General features: G+C 37.9%; 1 long non-coding RNA gene across 1 annotated transcript in view; it reads right to left on the bottom strand.

Moving 5' to 3' along the window:
* Positions 1-204: 204 nt before the first annotated feature.
* The window catches only part of LOC103092442 (uncharacterized), a 138,180-nt gene continuing 123,189 nt past the window's right edge, over positions 205-15,195 (bottom strand). Inside the window, exon 3 of the long non-coding RNA XR_468159.2 lies at positions 205-2,543. This is a non-coding gene — a long non-coding RNA (uncharacterized LOC103092442). The remainder of the gene's footprint in view (positions 2,544-15,195) is intronic.

The raw sequence follows: 15,195 nt of genomic DNA, 5'->3' as shown, positions 1-15,195 counted from the left end.
CCCAACCCTTTAGTAGCTTGCAAATTCATTTCCCCATTTGCTGTGTTTTAACTAATTACTGGAATATTCTGTAGAATCAAGATGATTAGAGGTTAGGATGCTTTAACTGAGAGATATGCCATGTGAATTTGGCAGTAGCAGGAGATACACGGGGAGAGAAAAACAAGTAATTTTGCTCATCACAACACAGGATGAGAACATTCATTCATTTTAATAAAGTGGTTCAACTTTATTAGGTGCCTTTTATGTGCAAAGCACTGTGGTACACACTGGAGAAAAACTGACCTCAGGAAGCTTACAGAGATGTGAATACTCTTCATTAATGATGATGATTTACAAAGATATATGGAAGACAGGAAGAGAACAGTTAGAAGGATGATGGAATTTTGAATCTCTGGATAAAAGTTTTTCATTCAATATGGTAAATAATTGAGGTTCACCTCTAAGATTTTAAAGAAATCTCATAATGAAATCTCAAAGCATTATTCAAGAAAGCCCCCAATTTGTCAGGAATATGATTTTTTATATAGTGCTTTAAGGTTTGCAAATCAATTTTAATAAATAGTAATTATATATAGAAATAGAGTATTTCTTTTGGTCCTCACAACACTCTTGTGAAGGAGGTGTTTTCATTATCAACATTTTGCCAATTAGAAAACTGAAACTGAAAGAGTATAAGTAATTTGGTCAAGGCCACACAACTAATAAGTGTCTGGCGGGATATAAACTCATTTTTCTACTCCAAATCTAAGATTCTATTCACTATATTATATAGCTGCTTGAAAGCAGGACAATATAGAAAACTGGGGCATCTATAAAATTCCTTCCATATTGGATATTGTATGGATCTTACTGATGTTTTTGAACTAGATAAGAAATGTTAAACATGGAGGGAGGGGATATTCTCAATATGATTACCTCCCCAAGATGAAATGCAATTAATTATAGCTAGGTCCTGCTATAATTCAATACCTGTCATTTTGCCAGACATGACTTCTTTCCTTCATTCATGTTGTCTTTTCCATTTAAAATACTCTGTCTGGCATAATTCTAAGCTGCCACAGTCTTGCACTAAATGTAAAATTTCCAAAAGAAAGCAATTTCCCAACATGTTTTCTCTCTGGTTTAGTAACCAACAAAGATAGTGCTATTTTGAGGCCTTTTTAGTTCTTGTTTAAATCTCCAGGGCCAGAAATTATTTGAACATTTTCCCAACACTGAGACTACCTCTGGGAATTGTAGAAAAAAAAATGAGCAAAAATGACAATGCTATTTACAATAGATCCATTCTATGAAGTGAAACATCTCCACATGGTGGCTGATGAGTGCCTGGTGTGGCTTCACTTCAGTGGAATGCTGGGCCTCACCCAGTAATCCCTTTAGAAAAATCATCAGGAACAAAAAATTCAGAAGAAATGGGGATTAAAAGCACATGTTATTCCCCTCATCACAAAGAACAACTAAGAATTAGCATTGACTTAATCTTCCAAACAAAGGGTTGGAACTCAGGAAAGCTGAGCCCCAGTCCTATTTGAACTATATTTTGGCACATGAAGTTGTAGGAAAAGAAAAAAGTAAAAAAAAAAATCAGTCTTTCCTTGTTCTTTTCTAGTCACTTACTCCATATGTAAAGGTTATTTGAACCAAATTTTTATTTTCCTTCACACTGTGTTGATATCGTAGAACTTAATAAGGATTATGTCTTATCTATCATCTAAGTAACTATAGTGGAAAAGGTGCTAAACTTAGAATCAGAGGTCAGAAGCTTTATTCTTGACTGCTACTTACTATCTATGTTGTGCCCCTTTATATGAACCCTTGGTCCCACTTGCTTTCTCCAATATATTGCATTATGCATTATATTATCCACTTTGATCCTCACTCTCCCTCTTATTTTTAATCTCTCTCTGTCTACTAGATTCTTCCCTGCTCCCTACAACCATGCCCAAGTCTCCCCCATCCTTAAGCATATCTCTCACTTGATCTAACCATCACTGATGGCCAACCACCTATATCTCTCCTCCCCCTTTCCCTGCTAAACTTCTTGGGAAAGTCCATTTCTTCTTTTGCCGCTCTTCTAAGCCCTGCTCCTGGACCCATGGTGCAACTGAAACTACCCTCTCCCAAGTATTCACTGATTCCTTCATTGCCAATCAAATGGCCTTTTCTCACTCCTTATCTATCTTGACCTCTTTGCAGTATTTGACACTATTCATCCCCTTCTGTCTACAAATTCTCTTCCCTCTAGTGTAACCAGTGACTCATGTGTGCATATACTCCATCAGTTTACTCAGCTAAAGCAACACCCCCACAGGAGAAAATGGAAATCCTGATTCTGGGAAAGTCATGATAGATAACATGTGATGGAAATGCCTTGGAGAGATTGTGGAGCATGTGTAGACATTCTGTAACTGGTTCCAGATGGCTATCTGTGTGGTAAACAGGAGGTTCTTTGATTGGCTTCAGAGGCATTCAAAAAGCAGAGACACTTTCCACTCTTTCTTTCTCTTCAATTGTGTCAGGGATTCCTTTGATCATGGTGTCTGGAGAAAAAAAAAAACATTATAAAGTGAGAAGCCTTTAGTGTCTGCTCTCTCTGAGACTATGTGTTCCTGAGAAACAGACTTTGGTTTTTGGCCTCTGCATTTGTTCTTCTGAATTTTAGGGGAAGGTAATAGAGTCTCTGATCCTGTGAATTTGAAAGGTCTGGAGGGTGTTTTGATGTGGTCCAGTCTTCAGATTCTGGCTTTGCAACCAGTGAAACATTGATGTCCCAAAGGAGGAACAAGGAGTGACCTTCAAGGGTGACTTTTGGAACCCAAGGCAGGAGAAGTTGACACAAGGACCTGTTGGGCTGCATCTGGATAAGAATTTGGTGGGATCACTGTTGTGTAGGAACTAAGTTTTGAGTCTAATCACTCCAGAGACAAACCTGACATGGGGGAGAGATGCTGGAGATATTGGGAATGGTATGATGTTTGTATGTTTGTTTTTGCTATATCTTTGTAGTGGGATATATGAGGTGTTCAGGGAGGACCAGCACCTCTGCGATGAGGGCTCGGGGAATCTTTTTCAGGGCTGCTTATCTTCTTTTGGTGTCCACCTCTCACCTAACTCTCACCGGTTCCTCCAAGAAGCTAGAGCATCCACAGCCATCACACTTGAGTAAAACAGTCACAAAAGACAGGATAAAACAGCTTGAAAGTAACTAAAAGACTTCAGATCCATTGGTGATTTATAAGGATGTCTAACACAGTATCTGAAGACTTCCCCTGGTAGAATGGGTAAATGAGAACAATTTGTTTCCATGGCCATGAAAGCAACTGAAACAGGCCCCGTGGAATGCTTAGAGCTTGGCCAGATGTCAAAGACATCATTGCATCCTGAGCCATTGCCAGTTCTCCTGACTTTTGTCTTACAATTTGAATTTGATGACTGAGAGAAGGAAAAAGGCTAATCACTGTACAACTCTGCCTCACTTAAATTCAATTCCCTACAAGTCAATTCATGGCCTCATTAACCTTCTGGATGGGGGAAAAAAAAAAGAAGGTTGAACAACAATATTTTTGTAGTAAACCCTTTTGTAAAAGTAAATTGGTATTAAAATATTAAAAGGAAGTGGGACATAAGTTATAGAAACCTAACAATAAGGAGAATACAGCCAGTGTGGGACTAGAACCAAAGACAATAGAGAAGAAAAAGTTTACATTTCTCTTACATACCTTAGAAATCCACAGGTAATAGGGAGCCATTGTAGCAAATGTAGCAGCCTGGTGCTAAGAGGGAGGACTCAGAGCTTTTGCTTTTCCAAGTTACCAAGGTACATCTATTTCCTGGAAGGAGGAAAATTAATATTGAATTATATTATTTATGAATAATATTCCTATGTGAAATCATTTTCCCCCAGCCTTCTAAGGTCAGGCTAAAATAGCTTACTTCCAGGTGACTCCCAATACTACTGTCCCCTCCCAGCTACCAAACTGAGCTGGGACCTTTTATCTTTAAGATCTTAAAAGGATTAAAGGCCAGACTGATCAGCCTTGTTGAAATTTGTCCCATTTGAAAGTACAGCAGGGAAAAGGTGTGCTGGCATCTTTCTTATGTAGGCAAAGACCCACCTCTGTTGTGATGAAGTAATGAGGGAGAAGTTGAGGTTTCTAAGTCCCCCTCTTCATTAGCTATTTACCAATTAAAGATGTCATGGAATGTCCAAGGGAAGGGCTGATTAATGAGCACCCAAACTGTATTTATAGATCTGTGTGAAGGAGCTTCCAGGTCTTTGATCATCAAGAGGATCACTGACTTATTAATTTATTGGTTAAATGCTAGCCTAATCAATATATTTATTTTCTTGCCCTCCACCCCCACCCCTTAATACTCTCCCTCTTCACTTCTGCCACATGAGGATCTGGCATTTTGATCATATCCTTATATCTAACTTCACACAGTAGAGACTTTGGGGAATTTTCCCTTGGATGACTTGAGAGATCTGGGAATCTCTCTCCCTCTTTGTCTTTCTGTCTCTGTCTCTTCCCTCTGTCCTCTCCCCTTTCTCCTCTTCTTCTCTTCAGCTTAGATATCTCATTCTCAGTGGGTACGTCCACTCACATTGGGTATTGTCTGGTTTATTCTCATCTAAATAACTTGTCTGGTTTCTGCTTGCCATAGGCTTGGATAAATGGATTTATTTGCCATTTGCTACAGAACTGGCATTTGATAGAAAGGAAATCAAGCTTTGGGTATATAGCTTGGGGGTATTTCTTTCCATGGAGAGATAGTGATCAGGAGTTCTGCTTGAACCTACAAAATGATCTCTCTTAGTCTAACAATATTTAGTGGGGCAGATATATATAATTCTAGCCTATTACCCCATTCTCTTTGAGAAGAGTAGAGGGATCAGCCTTTGGCTCCAATTTTGTGCCTCTTAACCTGGCAGGAATCAGTCTCTCTTAGAGAAGAGTGGGTAGAAGATATTTAAGAAGTATCTATTCATCCTTCTCTGTCAGTCACAACTAGACAGGAAACCCAAAACAGGAAACCATGTGGAAACCCAAAACCTACATGAGCAAAATGTACACATGCATACACATGTGCCCCCTGGTGTGAGGGCTTACTGAACCCTTTTCAAGTCTGCTCATCCACCTTTGATCTCTACCTGTCACCTAAATCTCACCTGTGGCTCCAAGAAGCTGTAACATGGGCAGCAGCCACACTCTAATAAATCATCTGGGCAGAAGGGCTAAACCAGGGTTGAAGGTAACTAATGATCCTCAGTCTTATCAGTGAGTTAGGGATATGTCTACCCCCAAGCAAGTGAAGACTTCTCTTGGGGGAATGAGAAGATGAGAACGATTTGTTCCAGTGGTCATGAAGGTGCCTGAAACAGATATGGAGGGCTTAGAGCTTGGTCAAATATCAAAGAGGCCAAGGTCATCCACTGCAACCTGAGCCATTGCCAGTCATCCTGACTTTTGTCATGCCACTGGACTTGGATGACTGAAAGAGAGAAAAAGGCTGACAATTGTGAGCAACTCTAACTCAATTAAAATCCAACTTGCACATGAGTCAAGACATATCATCCTGTGATGTCGCTGGTTCTCTTTGAAAACAAAGGACAAATGACAACAATAGATTATGGAGAGGTCATGATTCAAATGTGATTCCTGCCACTTTCTTGCTACCTATGTGATTCTGGTCAAATCATTTAACCTCTTTGGGCCTCAGTTTCTTTTGTAAAATGAAGGGATTGAAGGGATTGAACTACATATCCTCTCTTTCTCTAAATCCATATTCCCATGATCTTAGTTTGGTAGATTTTATACTGGACTTGGAGTCATAGTATCCAAGATTTACAAATGGAACTGTGAAACTTACTTCCCCCTCACCTGTTAAATGGAAATAAAAATGCCTGTCATACCTCACAGGGATATCGAATGAATCAATGAAAATATGTATGTGAGATGGATTGCCAACTTTAAAAGTTGTATAAATGTAAGCTATTTTCTGGTCCCAAAGTCCTCCAATCTCTGCTTAGCTGGGAAAGTCCACTTAGAATCATTTGTTCTCACCTGGACCCACCAAGCTTTTTCTGTCTCTGCTAGAGTGTCAGGAGCAAATTATGGTCCATTCTGATGGCTGAGAACCTTTTGCCCCTGCTACCAGAACACACTTGCCATCCTGCTTGCCCTTCATCCTGATGACTAGCTTGGTACTCAATATGACAAATGATGTTGATGCCCAGTGGAGACTGACCCTTGAAACTCAGGAAGATCACATGCGAGAGAAAAGGTACTTCATTTATGAGATAGAAATCAAGAAATTATATGGACATTTAGATGGTGTTTATAAACCTCCTGAAAGGTACTTAGAACCTGCTGAATAAGCCAAGAACAATCCATCTCTTTTATTGTTCATTTGCTCAAGGCCATGAAGGACATTACAGGCAATATGAGACATATGAAATGGCATTCAAAGACTTGCGATGAAGCTTTTCTCATTCCCTGGGATGAAAACCAGTCAATTAAATGAGTAGGGGAAAAATAAAAGAGGGCACCAAATTCCACCCTCATTAAGCAGCAATAATTGAATTTTGAGTGAGAAATCTTGAGTCTCAAAAAAGTACCTCTGTTCTACATATCCCTTCTTTCTTTTGGGTTAGTCAATTCTTTTCTTCAGTTATATTTGTTATTAGAAGATTTGGGAGAGAGTGCCAAATGGTTCAGTAGATAAAGAGCAAGGCCTGGAGATGGGAGGTCCTGGGTTCAAATTTGACCTGGTCAAGTCACTTACCTCCAGTTTACCTAACTTTTAACCACTCTTCTGCCTTGGAACTGATACCTAGTATTGATTCTAAGAAAGTAAGGGTTAAAAAAAATATTGAGAAGTAAATGTGACCAGCACATAATGAGTCACATCGTCCCTCATTTCTCCATCATTCTGTCTTACAATAGAATATCAAAACTTTCCCAAAATGACCCAATAAACCTTTTTTATTTTAATTCAATTTTTAATAAATTATAATTTTCAGATGATTAGTTATTATTATGCAGTTATGTTCTAGGGCATAGGGGTGATACATAGTCTCTGTCTTGTAGTTTAGGAGAAAAAGGATGATAAGATCCTATATAAATGCAAAAATTACCTAAGTATATGAAATTTTCAAATCATATAAGATTCTTTGAAATATGTAACGGCAGATTTTATTCTATCCAATGGCCTTTTAGTTATTCATAGTGAGACACAAAACAGGAAGATTAAGTTGCTGGCCACATTTGTTCCCATCATGGGGGAAGTCCAGAAGAGTTCAAATGAAGGAGAGATTTCCTATAGATGGTAAAGCCATCTAGATTTTCTTATGGGCAGATGACAATGTACTACTCACATTGAGCTCCAAAACAGTAGAGCCTCCTAAATAAAATCTATAATCACACAGAAGAATTTGACCTAACTATTTACTTGGGAAAAATGGAAAAGCTCAGGAATACCTATTGCTCATACTATGACATATAGTTGGATAAACAGCTTATCAGATAGTCCATTGGTACATTTATCTAAGATACACACTGTGGATGGACAATGAACTAGACCCAAAATTGAACAAAAGGGTGAGAGCAAGCTAGCTTGCCTTTGAGAAATTGCATAGTACTTTTAATGACTCTTTGTTTCTTCCAAAGACCCTCCTAAAGACAAAGGTTCTTCTGATGATATTGTTTGGCCTCAAGTCATAAAATAACATAATCTCTGAAGAATTAAAATAATGGGTTACCCAACATGTAATGGAAAAGCACATGGTGGGCACATGAAAGCTGCAATATATTGCCAATTCCTTATTCAGGAGAAACAGTATAAAGAATGATGTCACAGATAGATCTAGGCCTGGAAAAGGAAGTAAGTCAATCATATTGCAAGAATTTTGGGAGTCCATGTATTCTACTAATATGTATAGAATGGTAAGAGGTCTAGAGGAAGGCCCCAGTTCTTGGGATGGACCCCTTATGAATAAAGATGAAAAAATAAAATTGATAATGATGATAATTTACCTGATATTTGAATAAAAATATTTTAAAGTTTACCAAAAGGAGTTTGATAACTCCACTGATGGTGCCCAATGAGAGACAGTACTCTAAGAGGAAAGGCTTCAAGACTTTCTTCCCCTCTAAAAACATGTGGCCCTGAAAAATAATCTTCTGTCCTTGACACTCTCTTTCTTCTTTTCTATTATAGGTTCAAGAAGAATCTCTGAGTTGGTTAGGAGTTGGAATCCAGGCCAGATGTTGCTGCCCAACCAGCATTAATGGCTCAACCCAAGGAACAAAGAACCATCTTCACAAGCCTTCAGCCCAGCAAAAGATTTATCCATGCTACATCTTGATGTGAAGTTGGTGGGACCAATGCTTTATAAAAGGCAAGCTAAGTTTTGAGTCAACTCTGCTAGAGACAGAGATGGTGTTATGAAATGTATACCCAGAGTTATTAGGAAAAATGTTGGCAGGTTTATTTTCATGATATCTTTGAAGTAAAAAGATCTCTTCTTAAAAGCTAATTGATGGTAAGCAGTTAAGTGGAGCTGGATGCTAGTTACAGGCCACCTGATATAATCAGTGAAGCATCCCACTGATGGCAAGAAAGAAGAGACACCCACCTAAAAGGGCAATGTAGTAATAGGTTTGACCTTAAGAAAATAGAGACAGGGCATTCTTGCTAACTACCTTGTCTTGGTTTTTTCCTGGTAACCACACTGCCCAAAAGTACTGTGATCTCTATTTTATGCATAACACTTTTTGAGAATACTAAGAAGTTGGGGTGGATATTAAGATAGATATCAGTGGGTTAGGATCCTTGATGTGCTCTACCTAAAAGGGGGTTGTGATTATGTCTGAGAAAATCTTCTTCCCCTTATCCTAAAGGAAAGAGGAGAGAAGAAATCTCTTAAGAAATAAGGAGTGAGTAAACTGAAGGGAGGCTGCCAAGAGCTTGATCAGTAAAGAGAAAGTTCATCTCCATCACAATGAGAAAGCAGAGGAGATGAAGTGAGAAAGCAGCCACTGCCATTCACTCCTGACAGGACCTTTATGCCCATAGTTTAAATGATGATGCAATGTGGATAGAGGAGAGAAATTAGTGACTCAGGTAGTGGAACTCTGTGACAGAGGCTGAACAGAAGTCCAACAGGGATCCCAAGTACCCATTGTGTTATGGAGACTATACTTCCATCCTCTATCCCTGCCCTCTACCCCTCTCATTCTCTCCCTAGGGAAAGACAAATATGCTTTCCAAATCCCTATTCAGTAAGGATCTGGTTGCTTTCTGTTTCACCACATGATTTAAAAGAAATTCTTTTCTCAAAGACCATGTGTTCATTCATGACTATATTAATTTGTGTGCATTAGGGTTGAGGGATGGAGTGAATGGAGCAAAGAGGGAAGCAAATGCATTGGTGAAATAGTCAGGGAGAGAGATTAATAAAATTTATTAAAGCTAGGAGGTATCCCCTGGCAAGATTTGGAGTCTGGGAGCAATAATATATATTATTGATGTATATTTTATAGCTTCCCAAAGGCAGAGAAAGATCAAGTGAGCATAGACCAAAACCCAGGCACAAAAAAGCCTAAACCAATCCCTGTGGGGCAAAGGCAAGAGTTAGTCCTTCCATGGTCAGTTGCTTCAAGTACCTTCCATCCCTTTGTTCTCACAAAGAAACTCAACCTCCAGTTGGGGTGGAGCTGAGGGCCTTAACTGAGAATTAATCCTGTTATCCACCCTCCAGGGAGGCTATTTAAGACTGTGTAACTAGTTTTCTTGTTTACCAAACATTCACTTTCTGGTTCCTCCTCCTCTCCACGCACTACCTACCATTGCTAGAAGTATATACTCTGAGAGGTACTAAATGTAGATAAGAAAGCTGAGGTTTGGAGATCATGTCTTGAATGTCTAAAAATGATCTCTAAACCAAGTCTTTCAGACCCTATCCACTACAGCACATTTGAGGTAGTAACTAATTCAATTTAACAAAAATTTGCTAATACACCTGGAACTGTCTTGGGCAATGTTAAATTTATGGTTAGACTGAATATATTTAATAGGTTGCCAGGGATTTAATTTACTAAATCCCCAAAATGAATTATTAAAGTCAGAAAGGAATTTATGGTATTTTATTTACAATAGAGGGGAAATGTTAAGGAAGAGAAAGAGAGAGAGAGAGGAGAGAGAGAGAGAGAGAAAGAGAGAGAGAGAGAGAGAGAGAGAAAGAGAGAAAGAGAGAGAGAGAGAGAGAGAGAGAGAGAGAGAGAGAGAGAGAGAGAGAGAGAGAGAGAGAGAGAGAGAGAGAGAGAGAGAGATTTGTATCTGTGGTCTATAGCACCTCTTTTTCCCCATGACACTGATACCCCTGTATCCAAAAGCTTCTAACTACAGATGTATACAATATTTCACTTTCTAAGAGGAAATTAAAATAGTTAGAGATAAGAGGGAAATAGAAAAGAGAGAAAGCAAAACCAATGTTTTGCTAGGCGTATTGAAAAAAGCCAAATTAGGCAGCAGTCACCTTTGGTATAAAAGTATACATTTACAATATATGTTCAATCCCTTTCTGCTCAATCGATTGCACCCAAAAGTTCATTCTGGATCTTTTTGATGCAGTGTATGTTTATGCAAGCATCTTTCTTCAAAGAGTTCATTCTCTGGATTCAAGGAGTTAGCAAACTTCTTTTCCTGAAATTTCTTCTCAAACAAAATTCTAAATCTTGGATTTATTTTTTATAAAAATACAATACAATCTCCCCTAAAGAGGGTGTTTATCAACACCTGGATCAACTCAAAGTGGTTGAGTTATGGGTGTATAAGCTAATTATCAAAAGAAAAAAACAAAAGCATAAAAGAAAAATAGAGGGAAAAAATTAAGCTTTTGAGAGAAATAAAAAAGTCAAAATCAGAATCAAAATATCAGAAACTATGTATATAAAATTTCTGAATTAAAAAAGAATAAATTCATAAGAGGTCCTTGTTATTAGGATCCAATTAAAGTAAATTTCTGTCCTACAAATCTGTAGGGGGAAAAACTACAGTAATGTTATATTTACCCATTATAAGTCAGGACTGCAGGAAGTTGCCATATCTTAAGAGAGAAAAATACAAAACAAAACCTAAATTTTTGTGTAAAAAGGTAAGTGTCAAAAAAAAAAGGTAAGTGTCATTTCCTGCTCTGATATTTCGTTTCTCAGGGATAGGGGAGCCAGAATATCCAATTGTTAGGTACTTTCATAGAAAGTATTTTATAAGGAGTGTAGTTCAAGGAGTCCTGCGACTTAACATTTGTCAAGCACCATAATCTTGAGTCTCACACTAGGTTCAAGTCCTTTCATATTGGCCTAGAAGTCCATCAATCCCACATGAATTGGTTTCTTTTTGACCAGTGTGCTCTTTTGGTACTTTTCAAGTGAAATCCGTGCTTTTAAGGCACTATGTAGATATAGTCTCTGCTCTTTTTTTATCCCATTTCCTAGAATCAGACACAATTATTAATCATAGTCCCATAACATTTATCAATAAATGGCAGGTTTCCATAGTCTGAAGCTTTTGGGTATGCATTTATATGCTAAGCCAATGATGCAAAAATAAAAAATTAGCTAAAAGAAAATCTTTTTAATATAATTACATTGCTTCAAATGCAAAAATTAGAGAAAGAAAAAAATAAAATACTGTATGGCACAAATAAAGCGCAACAAAATAGTACAGATCCATCAATAGGGAAGTCTTATCATAATCAATACTTAAATACAATCTATATATTCAATTATTCATTATCAACAAAGGCTATTCATTTTACATGGCTATAATGAATCCATGAGTCCCTCTCCCCAATTTTAATAGCTGTCGGTGTAGTTAATAGGACTTGGAATAGTCCATCATAAGCAGGTTCAGTCAACCCAGTATGTTTGAAATTCTTTATAAACACACTATCACCAGGGTTTAAATCATGAAGCGAGAAGTCTATGGGGCCTGCTTGAACAGCAGATCCAGAGTTATGGAGTTCTCACAATTTTGTTTTTAATTGTCTGATATATGTAGCAATGGTTGTATCCCCTCCAAACAATGAGGTATAGACAGGGGTAAATGGTTGTGCCTGAATAGGTGGATGTCCAAATAGCATTTCAAATGGTGAGATGTATTAATCACCTCTGAGTCTGCTTCTGAGATAAAATAAGATCAGAGGTAGAATTTCAGGCCATTTTAAATGAGCCTCCATGCACAATTTTCCAATCATAGTTTTAAATTCTTTATTCATTCATTCAACTTGGCCAGAGCTCTGGGGCTGATATGGTGTATGAAATTTAGGAGTTATCCCCAAACATGAATAAATTTGTGATAAGACTGAATTGGTAAAACGAATTCTTCTATCCTAGTCAATATGAGCTGGTAGGCCAAAATGGGGAATAATTTCTTTCAAAAGGACTTTGACAAAAAACACAGATGTGGTCCAAGCAGTAGAGAACATTTCAGTCCATCTGGTCAGCTGATCAGCTATGACCAGACAAAATTTATACTGTCCAACTTTTGGCATAGAGATAAAACTGATTTGTAAATGTTCAAATGGTGTGTAAGTGAGAGGACATCTACCAAAGGCTTTGCCATGAAAGGCATGTTGATTAAAGACCTGGCAGGTAGGGCATGCTATACATACTTTAAAGGCTATAGTAGTTATACCAGGGGCTATCCATACTCTTTTAACATAGTCCACAATGTCATGGGTGCCAAAATGACCATTTTTATGAATAAGTTGGCAAATTTGTCGATAAAAACTTCTAGGGAGTAGGGGTTTTCCTTCAGATGACACCCATACTCCATTAATCTGTTTTTCTTTAAATTTTTGTTTTCATTTTCCCACTTCCTTGTCATTATAGGAAAGGGATAGAACAAAATCATCAGTAAATGTTAGAGGCAAAATTAATTCAGGTTCTTCGAAGGCTAATAGTTTGGCTGTGATATCTGCTTTGTTATTTCCCCTGGAGACATGGTCATTGCCACCTGTATGTGCAGAGCAATGAACTACAACTATGGCTTCAGGCAGCTAGAGAGCAGAAAGAACTTCATTAATAGTTTCTGCATTAGCTATAGATTTTCCAGTTGAGGATAAAAATCCTCTTTGGAGCCATAGCATTCCAACAGCGTGACATAAGCTAAAGGCATAGTGGGAGTCTATGTAAATTGTGACTCTTTTATCCTTTGCAATGATACAGGTGTATTTCAATACTGTGAGTTCTGCACCTTGTGCTCTTATATTTGAGGGTAAGGAAGCTGACCAGAGAGTATCAAATTCATTAACTACTGCAACTCCTGTATAGCACCTGCCATCTCTCATTAAATTAAGAACCCTTTGTAAACAATATGAAATCTGAATTATCCAATGGGGCGTCCAGTAAATCATTACAAGGTTTATTAGCAATAGACACTAAAGATGTACAGTTGTGTAAAGGTTCTCCAGAAGTTGGCAAATTGGGAAGTAAGGTTGCAGGATTAAGTGATCCACAGTGTTTTAGTGTGATGTGTTCATTGTTTAGTAGTGTTATTTCATACCTAGTAATCATTTGGTCAGTAATGTAAACCTTAAAATTTCCCAGACCCTACTTTATAAGATTGGATTAAGACCATTCCCCATTTGGGCAGTGAACTCTACTTAAAGCAGGAATGTGAGAATTCTATTTTACCTACTTGGGTCTGCCCTAGGGGAAGATAAAGTTGTAAACTCTTTTCTGAACAATGAAAAGTACTTAAACCCATACTTTTCTTAAGCTAAGTACCTATAAAGGTCAAGCAACTTGTGAATTTACAAGGAACAAAGAACTGGAAAACTTACTCAGAGCTTTCCTGGTGTGAATTACTCAAAAATCCACACCTTCTTAGGTGTGGACTAAGAATGGGCGGTCCTTTAGAAACATCTACAGTGATTGGTAGATGTAAGGACTTAGGGGAGGTGACAAAGGAGATTTTGCCCTTAAAAATAAGAGCTCAGGGAAGAGTGGGGAGGTCATTCTGAATCATTCAGATTGGAGAGACTCATTCTGAGGAGACTGATTCTGAAACATTCAGATGGAGGAGGGAGCTGGTGAAAGCAGCTGAGATGCTGCTGGCCTGGTGTCATTAGAAATCCTTACTTAGACAGACCTTGTGGTGAGTGTTAAAAAACTGATTCTTTTCTTAATCTCTCTCTCCTTCTTTGATTACTCATTGTATTGTTAATTAAAAATCTCTATAAAACCCAATTGACTTGGGTATTTGAATAATTGGGAATATTTCCCTGGCAACCACCTTATATTTGATTTTAAACCCAAGACACTGTAGTGAAACATATTTCTGTGGTCAAATTTACTCACCCTCTCTTATATCTATCACAATTTATATCTTCCACTATTTTAATCACTACAGTTTAAGACCTCAACCATTTTAAATCTCACAGTAAATGCCTGTGTCCTATGCCTTAATAACAATGCCTCAACCTCGTGTGGGCACATTATGGTCAGAGAGCATCCTGATACCAGATTGGCTGATTTGTTTACTATTAAAACCATGGCAGTTACTCCTTTAAGGCATGGTGGTGCTCCAGCAGCTACTAGATCTAGCTCAGTTGAATAATAGGCTACTGGGCATTGAGCAGGTCCCAAAAGTTGAGTTAGAACACCTGAAGATACCCCTTTCTGTTCATTTATATATAGGGTAAATGGTTTACCATAATTTGGGATGCTTAGAGCAGGGGCAGATAGAATAACCTGTTTTAAATTTGAAAAAAAAAACGCTGCTAGGTGTTCTATTTCAATTTAAGTCCTTCAGGGACTGAATTTTTTTGTAAGTGATACAAGGGGCTTAGTGATTTCCCCACAACAAGGGATTCACTGCCAACAAAATCCTGTTGCTCCAAGAATTGCCCTCAATTGCTTTTTAGTGGTAGGAGATATTAATTTTGGGGTGTTTTTAATGTGCTTAGGAGAAATTACACAGGCACCAGTAGTTAGAATACATCTCAAGTATTCTACTTTTGGGACACACCACTGAACCTTTTCCTTCAAGATCTTGTGCCCTCTTTTATGTAGTTCTAGGAGGAGGTGCTTACTCTCCTATTGGCATGCTTCAGCATTTGTTGAAGCCAAGAGTAGATCATCTACATATTTTATAAATTTGCTGTTTTTAAATTTTATATTGTCA

The sequence above is a fragment of the Monodelphis domestica genome, chromosome 4 (assembly GCF_027887165.1).
Source record: "Monodelphis domestica isolate mMonDom1 chromosome 4, mMonDom1.pri, whole genome shotgun sequence".
Taxonomy (NCBI): Eukaryota; Metazoa; Chordata; class Mammalia; order Didelphimorphia; family Didelphidae; genus Monodelphis; species Monodelphis domestica.
This window is presented reverse-complemented; position numbering and strand designations above follow the sequence as displayed.